This window comes from Mobula birostris, chromosome 5 (genome assembly GCF_030028105.1).
Source record: "Mobula birostris isolate sMobBir1 chromosome 5, sMobBir1.hap1, whole genome shotgun sequence".
Taxonomy (NCBI): Eukaryota; Metazoa; Chordata; class Chondrichthyes; order Myliobatiformes; family Myliobatidae; genus Mobula; species Mobula birostris.
Window position 1 is genome coordinate 11,077,025 of NC_092374.1, and position 13,749 is coordinate 11,090,773.

Here is a 13,749-nt window from a genome sequence, read left to right on the forward strand (position 1 = left end):
ACTGGGCTTGTACTCGTTGGAATTTAGAAGATTGAGGGGGGATCTGATTGAAACGTATAAGATCCTAAAGGGATTGGACAGGCTAGATGCAGGAAGATTGTTCCCGATGTTGGGGAAGTCCAGAACGAGGGGTCACAGTTTGAGGATAGAGGGGAAGCCTTTTAGGACCGAGATTAGGAAAAACTTCTTCACACAGAGAGTGGTGAATCTGTGGAATTCTCTGCCACAGGAAACAGTTGAGGCCAGTTCATTGGCTATATTTAAGAGGGAGTTAGATATGGCCCTTGTGGCTACGGGGGTCAGGGGGTATGGAGGGAAGGCTGGGGCGGGGTTCTGAGTTGGATGATCAGCCATGATCATAATAAATGGCGGTGCAGGCTCGAAGGGCCGAATGGCCTACTCCTGCACTTATTTTCTATGTTTCTATGTTTCTATCCCCATTCCTGCTCTGACATGTTGGTCCATGGCCTCCCCTTTTATCATGATGAGGTCACCCTCCAGTTGGAGGGGCAACACTTTATATCTCGTCTGGGTGACCTCCAAACTCATGATGTGAATATTGATCTCTGCTTCCAATCATTTTTTCCCCTCCTCCTTCCATCTTCTATTCCCCCTCTGGCCTCTTACCTCTTCTCCTCACCTGCCTATCACCTCCCCACCCCCTCCGGTGCCTCTTCTTCTTCCCTTTCTCCCATAGTCCACTCTCCTCTCCTTTCAGATTCCTTCTTCTCCAGCCCTTCATCTTTCTCGCCCACCTGGCTTCACCTATTACCTAATTTCTCCCCCCACCTGGCGTCTTATTTATTCTGGCGTCTTCCCCCTTCCTTTTCAGTCCTGAAGAAGGGTCTTGGCCTGAGATATCGACTGTTCATTCATTTCCATAGATGCTGCATGACCTGTTGAAGTCCGTCCAGCATTGTGTGTGTGTGTGTGTGTGTGTGTGTGTGTGTGTGGATGTCCAGCAACTGCGGAATCTCATGTGTTTATGGGTTCAATCCTGACCTGAGACAAGGGTCAACCTCATTTACATATATTTACATGTGTTAGGAATTTGTGCTGGTCGGGGCACGGCTTGCAACAAAAAAAACAATATTCGACAATTATACAGAATAAAGAATTATATAAAAATAAAGTTAGAAGTACAGATATGGAATACGATAACGTCAAATATGGGTACCACAGTAGCGCAGCAGACAGCACAACATAGTTACAGTTTGGAGCCTTCTGTAGTCCAGAGTTCAATTCTCGTGCAATCTGTGATCCACTTGAGTTTCCTCGTACCAATTGGTAGGTAAATTGGTCATTGTAAATTGTCCTGTGATTAGGCTAGTGTTAAATAGATAGGTTGCTGGATAGTTTGGCTTGTTGGGCCGGAAGAACCAAATTTAAAAAATTTTTTTTATAACTCCCAAGTTTTAAAAAACACAAAAATACTTGCATGTATTAACAATGTAAGTAGCATTATCAAAATTGATTTAAAGTGTTTACAGTAGAGTGTAGTGATGGGGGTGGGGGGCTAACTGGTTGATCAGATTAACTGTCTGGGGAAAGAAACTCTTAAGCTGGCGTGAAGTTTTTGTTTTAATAGCATATAGCCCCTTGCAGAAGGGAGCTTTTGGAAAAGATAATTCGCTGGGTGGGTAGTGAACGCGAAGATTTCAAAGTTCAAAATAACTTTATTATCTAAGTACATATATGTCACTGTACCATACCCTGAGATTCATCTTCTTGCAGGCATTCACATCAAACAGTGGAGTGGACATGATGGGCCAAGTGGTCTTCTTTTTTGAAATTTATTTTTTATTGAAGTTCATCATCAAACAAACATTTCCATAAGATGTATTTCAGATATTGTACATATATATCATATCATCATATTTGCCACAAATCTCCACATAATATTTATCTGAGGTATACACCTATAGAAAAGACAGAAAAGAAAGAACAAGCAAAAGGAGAAAAATATGTACAAGTAGGAAGTGATCTTTTTTTTTACAACATATTCATTGATTTGTGAAAATAAAATCAGGCCTATGAGGTGTTATGTAGTTGAACCATTTTTCCCAGTATGAATCAAATTGTTCCAACTTATGATTAACAGATGCTGTTATCTTCTCCATTTTGTAAATGTCCATTGTAATTTCCATCCACGCGTTTAAAGTTGGGCTCTCCTGTGATAACCATTTCCTGCTAAGTCTTTTTACCAGCCACCAGCAGTATATTCCATAGAAACCATAGAAACTACAGCACAGAAACAGGCCTTTTGGCCCTTCTTGGCTATGCCGAACCATTTTCTGCGTAGTCCCACTGACCTGCACACGGACCATATCCCTCCATACACCTCCCAACCATGTATCTGTCCAATTTATTCTTAAATGTTAAAAAAGAACCCGCAGTTACCACCTCGTCTGGCAGCTCATTCCATACTCCCACCACTCTCTGTTTGAAGAAGCCCCCCCTAATGTTCCCTTTAAACTTTTCCCCCCTCACCCTTAAACCATGTCCTCTGGTTTTTTTCTCCCCTTGCCTCAGTGGAAAAAACCTGCTTGCATTCACTCTATCTATACCCATCATAATTTTATATACCTCTATCAAATCTCCCCTCATTCTTCTATGCTCCAGGGAATAAAGTCCCAACCTATTCAACCTTTCTCTGTAACTGAGTTTCTCAAGTCCCGGCAACATCCTTGTAAACCTTCTCTGCACTCTTTCAACCTTATTTATATCCTTCCTGTAATTTGGTGACCAAAACTGAACACAATACTCCAGATTCGGCCTCACTAATGCCTTATACAACCTCATCATAACATTCCAGCTCTTATACTCAATACTTTGATTAATAAAGGCCAATGTACCAAAAGCTCCCTTTACGACCCTATCTACCTGTGACACCACTTTTAGGGAATTTTGTATCTGTATTCCCAGATCCCTCTGTTCCACTGCACTCCTCAGTGCCTTACCGTTAACCCTGTATGTTCTACCTTGGTTTGTCCTTCCAACGTGCAATACCTCACACTTGTCAGTATTAAGCTCCATCTGCCATTTTTTAGCCCATTTTTCCAGCTGGTCCAAGTCCTTCTTGCAGGCTCTGAAAACCTTCCTCACTGTCTACTACACCTCCAATCTTTGTATCATCAGCAAATTTGCTGATCCAATTTACCACATTATCATCCAGATCATTGATATAGATGACAAATAACAATGGACCCAGCACTGATCCCTGTGGCACACCACTAGTCACAGGCCTCCACTCAGAGAAGCAATTCTCTACCACCACTCTCTGGCTTCTTCCATCGAGCCAATGTCTAATCCAATTTACCACCTCTCCATGTATACTTAGCGACTGAATTTTCCTAACTAACCTCCCATGCGGGACCTTGTCAAAGGCCAAAGCACAGGTATTCATTAAATATTTATCTCTTTTCAACCATTCTTGAGGTACATACCCAAAATATATGGTCTTACTTTCTAAGGGTATTTCACATTTAAAAATGTCTTGTAGGGCATTGTGTATCCCACTCCAATAGTCTTTGATAATGGGGCAATCCCAGAAAATATGATAATGGTTTGCATTTTGATTTTCACAATTTCTCCAGCAAACAGGGAGGTTACTATCATAATGGGATTTCCGAGAGGGTGTAATAAAATATCGTATCAAGTTTTTCCATCCAAACTCCCTCCATTTCTCTGAACTGGTACACTTCCATTGATACCTCCATATTATTGTCTATTCTTCCTCAGATATAATTATCCCTCCTTCCTTCTCCCATTTTGTTTTAATGTATGAAGTCGAATGTGTTTTAAGATTTGACAAACTCTTATACACGCTTGAAATGATTCTACTACCGTTACCTGAATTATATGCTTTTCCAAATAGCTCTATCAAACATGTACTTGCCTTGGTTACATTTTTAACCCTCCTATTAACATACTGTCACATCTGTAACTACCGATAAAAGTCTTGTTTTTCTAATAGGTGTTTCTCTTTAAGCATTCCAAAACTGAACAGTGTTCCTTCTTTCATTGTATTGCAAAGAACTGTTATTCCTTTAGCTGTCCAGCCCTTAAATCCAGCATCCAGTTTATTCGGTGTAAAATCCGAGTCATATGCACACCATTTAAGAATTACAATATCTCCCTCTAGTTTATATTCTTTTATAATAGTTTTCCATATTTTAAGAGTCCATTTCACCCATGGATTATCAATAGTATTTATGTACCTTTGTAGATTGTTATCGGCCAAAGTTGCCTGTATGGGGATGGGAAGTATCCCCTCCTCAATGTTTTTCCATTGAGCGTCATATGATGGGTTGCACCAACATATCACAGCTCTCAACTATGCTGCAAAATAATGATCTGTAAGAAAAGGTATGCCCCATCTCCCCTTTTCCTTGGCTAATTGCAAAGTTTTGAGCCGAACTGTTGGCCTTTTACCTTGCCATATATACCTTGATAACATTTTGTTCCATTCATTGAATTGAATTGATTCTGATTAGTAGGGTCTGAAAGGGATATAATATTCTGGGCAATATATTTATTTTAATAGATTCTATCCTTGAACTAAGACTAAAAAAAGGAGTTAGGTTCCATCATGTTATATCTTCCTTTTTTATATATATAGGCTGATAATTGCATTCTGATAATTTTGCCAAATTTTTGATGATGCCCAAATATTTAAAATTCTCTGTTTGCCATGCCCAGGGATATCTACTTTCAATTTCTCTTGGTGAGCTATAGTTATATGAAAATAATTGAGTTTTATCTATATTGATCTTGTATCCTGATAATTGACCATATTGTTCAAAGGATTGTATCAATTTAGGTGAAGAGTATGTTGGTTGCCCTAGATAGATCAAAATGTCATCTGCGCAATAGGCCAATTTATGCTCTGTCCCTTTAATAGTAATTCCCTTGATATCTTCATTTTGTCTGATGTATTAAGCTAATGGTTCCAGATATAATGCGAAGAGTAGCGGTGACCATGCACAACCCTGTCTCGTGCCCCTTTCTAGGGTAAAACTATTTGATAAATATCCATTGATTTAAATCCTAGCAGTAGGGTTGTCATATAGTGCCTGTATAGTTTTAATAATTGTGTTATGGAAACCAAATCTATGAAAACTTTGTAAAGAAAATTCCAATTAACCGAATCAAATGCCTTTTCTGCATCCACGCATATCACTATTGCTTCGATTTTATTTTTTTGTGTATGATCCATAATGTGAAGTGTCCTTCAGATGTTGTCTTGAGTTTGGCTTTGTTGTATAAAACCTGTCTGATCCTTATGTATCAGTATGGGTAGAAACTCTTCTAATCGTTTGGCCATGATGGAGGTAACTAATCCATAATCTACATTAAGAACGGATATTAGTCTAAATGACCCACATTCCATTTTATCCTTGCCTTCTTTCGGTATAGCTGAGATTATCGTTTCCTTCCAGCTGGTTGGCATTTGTGCCTTTTTTTAGAGCCCAGTTCAGTGTGGGGAGTAAGACAGGAATTAACTCATTTTGAAATTCTTTGTACCACTTTGCCATATATCCATCTGATCCTGGAGACTTGCTTAATTTAAGCCTACTAATTGTAGCTTCTAGTTCAACTTCAGTTATGTCAGCAGTCATTGTTCTATTTTGTTCTTCGCTTAAAGTGGGTAACTCTAGAGAATTCAGGAAGGTGTCAATTTGGGTTATGCTTCCCCCTGGAACTTTGAAATATAGAGTTTTGTAAAACACTTCAAAAGCTTCTTGAATTTCTCTTAGCTTTTTTTCATTTTTGTTCTTGGATCCCTAATTCCATGAATTGTATTTTTTGCTATCTTTTTCTTCCGTTTCCATGCCAGTATTTTCATAGACTTAGATCCACTTTCATAATGTCTCTGTTTCAGAAACATTAATTTTTTCCTGATTTCTTGCGTAGCCAAACTATTAATTTCATTCCTAATTTTAAAAATTTCCTGTCATGTATCCTGTGCCAAATTCAATTTGTGTTTTTTTTCTAGTTCCTTCAGCCTATTTTGTAATTCCTCTAATGTTGTATTCCTTTTTTTTTCTTATATGAAGATACCAATATAATTTTCCCTCCTGAGACAGCCTTCAGAGTATCCCACAGAATGGGTGAAACCTCTCCATTGTCATTGAATTCTAAGTAAAGACCAATTTCTTTTTTAATTTGTTCCTTAAAATAGGGATCATTGAGTAGACTTGAATTTAGTTTCCAAATAGTTTTCTTTGGTTGTAGGTCAAAATCAACAGATAAATCTATTGGTGCATGGTCACTTACATCTATTGTCCCAATTCCACTGGTGTTTATTTTGTCTTTGTCTTTTCCAAATGTTTTGAAATAGTCTATTCTTGTATGTACAGATGGATGTTGTCTATATGGACTTCAGTAAGGCCTTTGACAAGGTTCCACACGGAAGGTTAGTTAGGAAGGTTCAATCATTAGGCATTAATATGGAAGTAGTAAAATGGATTCAGCAGTGGCTAGTTGGGAGATGCCAGAGAGTAGTGGTGGATAACTGTGTGTCAGATTGGAGGACGGTGTGTAGCGGTTTGCCTCAGGGATCTGTACTGGGTCCAATGTGTTTGTAATACATATTAATGATCTAGATGATGGGTTGGTAAATGGGATTAGTAAGTATGCAGATGATACTAAGATAGGTGGTGTTGTGGATGATGAAGTAGGTTGTCAAAGCTTGCAGAGAGATTTAGGACAGTTAGAAGAGTGGGCTGAAAGATGGCAGATGGAGTTTAATGCTGAAAAATATGAGGTGCTACATTTTGGTAGAACTAATCAAAATAGGACATACATGGTAAATGGTAGGGCTTTAAAGAATGCTTTAGAACAGAGGGATCTAGGAATAATGGTGTATAGTTCCCTGAAGATGGAATCTCATATGGATAGGGTGATGAAGAAAGCATTTGGTTTGCTGGCCTTTATTAATCAGAGCATTGAGTATAGGAGTTGGGATGTAATGTTGAATTTGTATAAGGCATTGGTAAGGCCAAATCTGGAGTATTGTGTACAGTTCTGGTCATCGAATTATAGGAAAGATGTCAATAAAATTGAGGGAGTACAGAGGAGGTTTACTAAAATGTTGCCTGGGTTTCATCTCCTAAGTTACAGAGAAAGGTTGAACAAGTTAGATCTTTATTCTTTGGAGCGTAGAAGGTTGAGGGGGGACTTGATAGAAGTATTTAAAATTATGAGGGGGATTGATAGAGTTGACGTGGTTAGACTTTTTCCATTGAGAGTAGGGAAGATTCAAACAAGAGGACATGGGTTGAGAGTTAGAGGACAAAAGTTTAGGGGTAACATGAGGAGGAATTTCTTTACTCAGAGAGTGGTAGCTGTGTGGAATGAGCTTCCAGCAGAAGTGGTTGAGGCAGGTTCTATGTTGTCGTTTAAAGTTAAATTGGATAGATATATGGACAGGAAAGGAATGGAGGGTTATGGGCTGAGTGCAGGTCAGTGGGACTAGGATAGGGTAAGAGTTTGGCACGGACTGGAAGGGCCGAGATGGCCTGTTTCCGTGCTGTAATTGTTATATGGTTATATGGTTAATAAGGGGGCAGAATAATGAGTGTAATCCCTTCTGTCGGGAAAAGGGTCCCTTCATATCTCAATTAAACCAACATCCTCAAAAAGTGTATTAACTCTCTTATGGAAGGATTTTGTTTCGTTGGTTTTTCTATTGAAAGAGTCTAACTGGTTGTAACTGTAAATTTAAGTCTCCCCCTATATCAGGAGACCTTCTGTTTCCGTTACCATAATATTAGTAATTTTCTGAAAGAAACTAATGTCACTTCCTGGGGGTGCATATATATTCGATAGAGTAACTGAATTTCCATCTATATTCCCCCTTACCAGAATATATCTGCCCTCCTTATCTCCCATTCTGAATACTTTTTCAAAATTTAGCATGCTTGAGATAAGAATAGCAACTCCTCTTCTATATCCTGATTTATATGAAGAGAAAAACAAATTAGTGAAGCCCATCCTTTTTAGTTTTCCATGCTCATTATCACTTAAGTGAGTTTCCTGTAAATATGCTACATGGACTTGTTCTTTTTTTTTCATCTTTGATAGAATTTTACTGCGTTTGGTTGGATTTAACAGCCCATTGACATTAAAAGAAATGTATTTTACTTTGTCCTTAGCCATGTGTATTTACCTGTCAATATAACACTGAAATTAGCAGAATAAAACTTAATCAATCTACTCCCTGAACAAATGAGAACCAAGAAACGCGAATAATTTTTAAAAAAGGCAACGAAAGTGTGATTCCAAGGCTGAAGTCTCTAGTAGCTGACCCTGGGTTGAGCTAGAGGAAACATCTAGCCATGGGGGATAGCCCCTCCTCCCTGTGAGCTGGGGGCCCTTGTTACAGTACCCATAAAAGTAAGTGAACAAGTCTATGTCCATAACACAAAAAAGATTTCCCTGTGTATTCCTCCTATATATATATATTCTCATTTAGGTGGGGAAGAGAAGTGAATGAATGAATTAAAAAAATTGAGTAATATAAAATCCACATTATATTAAGTATTTCTTGAAATAGGTATAGCACCATCTATTTTTGCTTCCGTTTATCTTATCAACACTTTTAAAGTTAGCCAAACTTTATGGCTGTTCTGGAGGGGGTGAGGGCTGTCTTTGGAAAACTCTCAGTCTCTTCCTGATATTCTTCTCTCACGCTCCTCCCGTCCCCTGCTTTCTCGGATCTCTTACTATTTCCCAAGCAGATCGGGATAACTGCTCAGTCAGGCTTTCCCTCAGTTTGATCATGCTGACGGGCAGCCCTCTGTTCCTCATGTCTGTAGTCACCTCTTCCACTGCCTGATACAGTTGCATACCATCTTCATAAAACATCTGCAGTTTAGCGAGGTACGGAGTTTGGAATCTAATCTTTCCTTGCTTTAATACTCGCCCTACTGCAGAGTATTCTTTACGTTTCTGCAGGACCGCCGGAGGGTAATCTTGATCGAAATATATTAATTTCCCATCCAAAAACACCCTCTTTTTACCCCACGCCCTTCGTAGAATCTCTGCCTTGGCATTGTATCGAAGGAATCTAATTACTATTGAGCGTGGCTTATCTTCTCTGTCTCCAGTAGGCCTCGGGACGAGTACACGATGCGCTCTCTCAGTTTCAAGCTCCATAGTGGAGGGAATCTCTAGCGTGTCCCGCAGTTACTTTCCTACAAGCTCCATCATAGACAAACCCTCCGCTCCTTTGGGAACATTGTATATACTGATATTTTTCCGTTGTGATCTTCCCTCTTGACCAATCAGTTTACTTTCTTGTTGATTTAATATTTTTATCGTCTTACTTAGTATCTGTTCCACGTTTCGCACGCGATGTTCCACCTTCTCAATTTGAGTCTCTGCCACCACTATATTTTGATTGATATTGGCGAGCTGTGACTTGATATCATTGAGTTGCTGTTTTATATCTTTTTGGAATCCCCATATCTCTTCCAGAATTTTTATCATATTTGCTGCTTCGCCTGAACGAGGCCCATCGTCAGCCTCGCTAGCACGCGTTCGGGTAGGAGAGCCGCAGACTGCATCTCCCTCGACCATAGGCTCCACAGTGAGGCTTTTTTAATCTCTATTCTCTTTCCCCATTCTTGCCCCCCCCCTTATCAATTCAGATATTTTCGAAAGATCTTTGATGGATTAACAGGGCAATATATGCGTTTTTCCAGAGGAGCTATTGATTTAAGCTGCCATTCTGGACGATGACGTCACCGGAACCTGGGCCAAGTGGTCTAATTCTGCCCTTCCATCTTGTGGTCTTAAATACAAAGAAACACGATAGAATCATTGAAAAACCACACACGATAAAGAAGTCCCAAAGTGCAAAAGAGAACGAACAGTGAAAATACTGTACAAAAAAAACACTCAAAATAACAATAATAATAAATAATAAATATCTAGAACATAAGATATGTATTCCACTCTCCCCTCCTACCCCTCCTCACAGTCCCCCACCCTGCTCTCATGACTATACCCCTTCCCCACACGAAACCACCACGGTGGGCTTCACAGCTCTACAGGTGAGAAGACAGCCGAAACGTCTCAACCCAAGCAAGGCTGCAGGACCGGATGGTGTCAGTACCAGGGTGCTCAAAGCCTGTGCCCCTCAGCTATGTGGAGTACTTCTCCATGTATTCAACCTGAGCCTGAGGGTCCGGAGGGTTCCTGTATTGTGGAAGACGTCCTGCCTCGTCCCTGTGCCGAAGACGCCGTGCCCCAGCGGCCTCAATGACTACAGACCGGTGGCATTGACCTCCCACATCATGAAGACCCTGGAGAGACTCATTCTGGAGCTGCTCCGGCCTATGGTCAGGCCACACTTAGATCCCCTCCAGTTCGCCTACCAGCCCCGACTAGGAGTTGAGGATGCCACCGTCTTCCTGCTGAACCGTGTCTACGCCCACCTGGACAAGCCAGCGAGCACTGTGAGGGTCATGTTTTTTGACTTCTTCAGTGTGTTCAACACCATCCGCCCTGCTCTGCTGGGGGAGAAGCTGACAGCGATGCAGGTGGATGCTTCCCTGGTGTCATGGATTCTTGATTACCTGACTGGCAGACCACAGTACGTGTGCTTGCAACACTGTGTGTCCGACAGAGTGATCAGCAGCACTGGGGCTCCACAGGGGACTGTCTTGTCTCCCTTTCTCTTCACCATTTACACCTCGGACTTCAACTACTGCACAGAGTCTTGTCACCTTCAGAAGTTTTCGGATGACTCTGCCATAGTTGGATGCATCAGCAAGGGAGATGAGGCTGAGTACAGGGCTATGGTAGAAACCTTTGTCACATGGTGTGAGCAGAATTATCTGCAGCTTAATGTGAAAAAGGCTAAGGAGCTGGTGGTAGACCTGAGGAGAGCTAAGGTACCGGTGACCCCTGTTTCCATCCAGGGGGTCAGTGTGGACATGGTGGAAGATTACAAATACCTGGGGATACGAATTGACAATAAACTGGACTGGTCAAAGAACACTGAGGCTGTCTACAAGAAGGGTCAGAGCTGTCTCTATTTCCTGAGGAGATTGAGGTCCTTTAACATCCGCTGGACGATGCTGAGGATGTTCTACGAGTCTGTGGTGGCCAGTGCGATCATGTTTGCTGTTGTGTGCTGGGGCAGCAGGCTGAGGGTGGCAGACACCAGCAGAATCAACAAACTCATTTGTAAGGCCAGTGATGTTGTGGGGATGGAACTGGACTCTCTGATGGTGGTGTCTGAAAAGAGGATGCTGTCTAAGTTGCATGCCATCTTGGTCAATGTCTCCCATCCACTACATAATGTACTGGTTGGGCACAGGAGTACATTCAGCCAGAGACTCATTCCACCGAGATGCAACACAGAGCGTCATAGGAAGTCATTCCTGCCTGTGGCCATCAAACTTTACAATCCTCCCTTGGAGGGTCAGACATCCTGAGCCAATAGGCTGGTCCTGGACTTATTTCATAATTTACATATTACTATTTAACTATTTATGGTTCTATTACTATTTATTATTTATGGAGCAACTGTAACGAAAACCAATTTCCCCAGGGATTAATAAAGTATGACTATGACTATGACTATAAGAACGTGAGAGTGAAGTTGAATCAAGTTATCCCCTCTGATTCAAGAGCCTGATGGTTGAGAGTAATAAATGTTCCTGAACCTGGTGCTGTGAACCCTGAGGCTTCTGTACTACCTCCCTGATGGCAGCAGTGAGGAGAGAGCATGGCCTGGGTGGTGGAAGGTCCCTGATGGAATTTTTCATTCTTGCTTCTTTGTCCTGGACACGTGCAAGTCCAGTGCTGCCTCTGTTGGGCTGACACGTTCTCCTCTGATCTCGGGTATCACCTGAATGTTACTGGTTTTCCTCCCTCAAAACAAAGGTGTGTGTATTTGGCCAATGTCGAATTCTCCTACGGTGTAGGAAGGTGAATGGTGGAATCGGGACAGAGTTGATGGGAATACGAGCAGAGTAAAAGAGGATTAGTGCTTATAATGCTTGATTGTCAACATGTACCTGATGGGTTGAAAGACCTGCAAGTCTGAGTGATTTGGTAGATACAGGTTGAAAGGAATCTCCTCCTGAATTGTTTCTACAATGACCCACTTTTTTTCACGGTATTGTTGCCCAAAACTGCTTGGTTTAAAGCTTCAAGCTAAAGATGGTACAGTCTTCGGCAGAACAGAGTGTCAGGGCCAAGGGTGGGGGTGGTGTGGGTGCAGACATGCCCAGCCCTGAGTCACCAGGCAAGGTCATTGGATTTCAAACAACTGGTTTATTGATCATTACAGAATGTCTCTCTGATGCTTCCTGCTCTCTCCCCTTTTCCAAACCATGATTCCTCTCTCCCTGCCCTCTTCCCACTCTCAGTCCACAGTAGAGACCCGTATCAGAATCACATTTAGCATCACTCACATATGTCGCGAAATTTGTTTTTTTTGTGTGGCAGCAGTATGGTGAAATACATAAGATTACTATGGTACTGTTGAAAAAGTCTTAGACACTCTTATCTATACGTATGTGCCTAAGACTTTTGCTAAGTACTGTATGTCCGTGGCATACCCCCTCTCTTGCCTGTACTGGGAGTGATGCAGTGCATCATGAAGGTAGACTGGATGGAAGGGAGGGATGAGACCATGATGGAGAGGGTAGTGATTACCACTGCGGATTCTGCTCTTCCAGAGTAATTCTCACACAGATTCAAGATTGTTTAATGTCATTTCCTGTACATAAGTGTAAAGGAGAACGAGATTATTGTTACTCCAGATCTGATGCAGTATCATTATGATGAAAACACAGGATAAAGAACACAATAATAAAAAAAATGCAATAAATATAAATACATAGCGTTGCTTGTATACAAAGACTGATTGTATGTCCATAAAGTGACACTGGGCACAGGAGTACCTGTACATAAGGTGACCGTCAGGAAATGATAAAGTAGTGTGGTGGGGGGTGTGGAGGGGTGGGTTAGTGAGTGGAGGTGTTGATCAGCCTCACTGTTTGGGGAAAGTAACTGTTTTTGAGTCTGGTGGTCTTGGCATGGATGCCATCTAACCTCCTCCCTGATGGGAGTGGGATAAACAGTCCATGATCAGGGTGGTTGGAATCCTTCATGATGTTGCTAGCCCTTTTCTGGAACCTTTCTCTGTATATGTCTTGCACAGAGCTGGAGCAGTCATGGCGTACAGAATGGTCTCGTCTGTGCTATAATCCTATAATTTTGTGACGGGATTCTGAATTACCCCTATGAACTGTGCTTTTGGAAAGAGAGAGAGGGGGAAAAAAAGAGAGCGAAAGATGAAGACTAACTGTTGGACTGTCACTTTAAGGCACGAGAAAGAACTGGCTAACTTTTGGATTTCTGCTGAGTTCGAGATGGAATCGAGCAGCTCCTAAGTTGCTATGGTGACCGAAGGCGGTGTTATTTGATGGACAATCGATGTTATGATTTTTCAGCAGCGTGTTGATACTTCCCAAGGACATTCGCCTGCTTGTACATTTCTTACACAGAGAGAGAAAGGGGGAGTTATTTGAATGACAGTTGGTGCTCAGCACGGGAAGATAAAATAGGAGGTCAGATGATATAGACCTCAGACACATGTTTTGGACACTGAATGAGCTTTGTTGTGCCCGCAGAAAAAGTGGCTTTTTGGAAGATCGATCAGTGGCTCTTGCAGTGAAAAGAAAAGGGCAGTGACTCGTGGGGAGTTGTCCATGTGTCCACCCT

General features: G+C 41.4%; 1 protein-coding gene across 1 annotated transcript in view; it reads left to right on the forward strand.

Annotated features, from left to right (window-relative positions):
• The window catches only part of LOC140197544 (G protein-coupled receptor kinase 6-like), a 185,599-nt gene that overhangs the window by 124,486 nt on the left and 47,364 nt on the right, over positions 1–13,749 (forward strand). The window lies entirely within an intron of this gene.